The sequence below is a fragment of the Filicampus tigris genome, unplaced genomic scaffold (assembly GCF_054856515.1).
Source record: "Filicampus tigris isolate MCC_2025a unplaced genomic scaffold, RoL_Ftig_1.0 HiC_scaffold_47, whole genome shotgun sequence".
Classification (NCBI taxonomy): Eukaryota; Metazoa; Chordata; class Actinopteri; order Syngnathiformes; family Syngnathidae; genus Filicampus; species Filicampus tigris.
The window spans coordinates 42,501-45,000 of NW_028233428.1; the positions used below are offsets into that span (position 1 = coordinate 42,501).

A 2,500-nucleotide genomic window follows, 5' to 3' on the forward strand; every position below is an offset into this window, starting at 1 on the left:
CCACTAGTGCAGTGGTGGCCGCCTATAATAGCCCTGGTAGCCCTCAGCCCTGGTAGCCCAAAGCCCTGGTAGCCCACAGCCCTGGTAGCAAAAAGCCCTGGTAGCCCAAAGCCCTGGTAGCCCAAAGCCCTGGTAGCCCAAAGCCCTGGTAGCCTAAATTAATTTTTCCCATTCATTTCAATGGGTTAGGCTACCAGGGGGAGCAGTACCACTTTTGGCCATTAGGGGCGCTGTAGTAGGTAAAAGTTGATCCCCCCAGTCAGGGGATGAGTTTGCCTACTCGCTAGGTTACCCCTGGTTTCACAAAATACAAGGGGCACATTTTCAGAAACCACTTTTTCAGAACTTGCCACCTCCAGAGCTGATCAGGGGAGCCTCGCCAAACATTAATCCAAGATTGGTGAGGGCTCGTCGGACACCCCACGGGCGATGAGTCGGTGTCTGCCTGGAGCTCATGTCACTCTCAAATATTTTCTAAGTCAACCTCCATGCGCACATTGCAATGAGCCTGCCCGACATAGGGGCACTGTGAGCGGACTCACCGGGGGGGGAGAGGGCCCCCCCGCCTGGAGCTCCACGTGTTGGATTATTTTCTATGTCAACCTCCATGCGCTCAACAGAGCGAGCCTGCCCGACCTGGGGGGTGTTCAATCGGACTCCGCGGGCCGGGCGAGGGCCCCCCCGCCTGGAGCTCCACGTGTTGGATTATTTTCTATGTCAACCTCCATGCGCTCAACAGAGCGAGCCTGCCCGACCTGGGGGGTGTTCAATCGGACTCCGCGGGCCGGGCGAGGGCCCCCCCGCCTGGAGCTCCACGTGTTGGATTATTTTCTATGTCAACCTCCATGCGCTCAACAGAGCGAGCCTGCCCGACCTGGGGGGTGTTCAATCGGACTCCGCGGGCCGGGCGAGGGCCCCCCCGCCTGGAGCTCCACGTGTTGGATTATTTTCTATGTCAACCTCCATGCGCTCAACAGAGCGAGCCTGCCCGACCTGGGGGGTGTTCAATCGGACTCCGCGGGCCGGGCGAGGGCCCCCCCGCCTGGAGCTCCGCGTGTTGGATTATTTTCTATGTCAACCTCCATGCGCTCAACAGAGCGAGCCTGCCCGACCTGGGGGGTGTTCAATCGGACTCCGCGGGCCGGGCGAGGGCCCCCCCGCCTGGAGCTCCACGTGTTGGATTATTTTCTATGTCAACCTCCATGCGCTCAACAGAGCGAGCCTGCCCGACCTGGGGGGTGTTCAATCGGACTCCGCGGGCCGGGCGAGGGCCCCCCCGCCTGGAGCTCCGCGTGTTGGATTATTTTCTATGTCAACCTCCATGCGCTCAACAGAGCGAGCCTGCCCGACCTGGGGGGTGTTCAATCGGACTCCGCGGGCCGGGCGAGGGCCCCCCCCGCCTGGAGCACCGCGTGTTGCAATATTTTCTATCTCAACCTCCGTGCGCTCAACAGAGCGAGCCCGCCCGACCTGGGGGGTGTTCAATCGGACTCCGCGGGCCGGGCGAGGGCCCCCCCCGCCTGGAGCTCCGCGTGTTGCAATATTTTCTATGTCAACCTCCGTGCGCTCAACAGAGCGAGCCCGCCCGACCTGGGGGGTGTTCAATCGGACTCCGCGGGCCGGGCGAGGGCCCCCCTTCCTGGAGCTCCGCGTGTTGCAATATTTTCTATCTCAACCTCCGTGCGCTCAACGGAGCGGGCCCGCCCGACCCGGGCGGCGCTCAATCGGACTCCGCGGGCCGGGCGAAGGCCCACCCCGCCCGGAGCTCCTCACCACGCACCGCACCTCCATTCCCCCACCGACCGATCGGCAACCATGACCCGCCATCGGAGGGCCCCCGCCGGCACCGGCCTCGCGCCGGTCGCTCGGGCGGACGGTTCCTCCGGCCAGCGGGTCGCTCTCCAGCGCCGGGGCTACTTCGCGAGCTTGGCCCGCGGCCAACCCCGGCGCGACCGTACGGCAGCGAGGCCGAGGCGACCCACCGATCTCAGCAGTCCTACCACGGAGCCCGCCGCTCGTCCGCGGCCCCTCCCCGCCCCAGCAGCGGGACGGTCGCCTTGCCGGCGGGCCTTCCGGCTAACGCATCGTTTCTCAAACCCTTTCCCCTAGCGCGGCGGCGGCGGGGCTTCCCGCGAGGAGGCCCCCGTCCTACGCCCGCTAAGGCGGCTCCAGCCCACCTACCGAAGGGACGGCGCGCGCCCTCCCCCACGCGAGCGGGCGTCCGCGCGCGGCCCCTGCCCCGTTCCGGGCGGGGCCCGACGCCGGCGCGGGCGAACCGCCGCGGGGGTGGCCCGCCGCTCCCTCCCGGCCCGAGGCTACCTGGTTGATCCTGCCAGTAGCATATGCTTGTCTCAAAGATTAAGCCATGCAAGTCTAAGTACACACGGCCCGTACAGTGAAACTGCGAACGGCTCATTAAATCAGTTATGGTTCCTTTGATCGCTCCAGCCGTTACTTGGATAACTGTGGCAATTCTAGAGCTAATACATGCAGACGAGCG

General features: G+C 64.7%; 1 non-coding gene across 1 annotated transcript in view; it reads left to right on the plus strand.

Annotated features, from left to right (window-relative positions):
• The first annotated feature begins 2,316 nt into the window (after window positions 1-2,316).
• Window positions 2,317-2,500, plus strand: part of LOC147125630 (18S ribosomal RNA) — a 1,891-nt gene continuing 1,707 nt past the window's right edge. The window contains exon 1 of the ribosomal RNA XR_015085471.1: window positions 2,317-2,500. This exon is cut by the window's right edge and continues 1,707 nt beyond it. This is a non-coding gene — a ribosomal RNA (18S ribosomal RNA).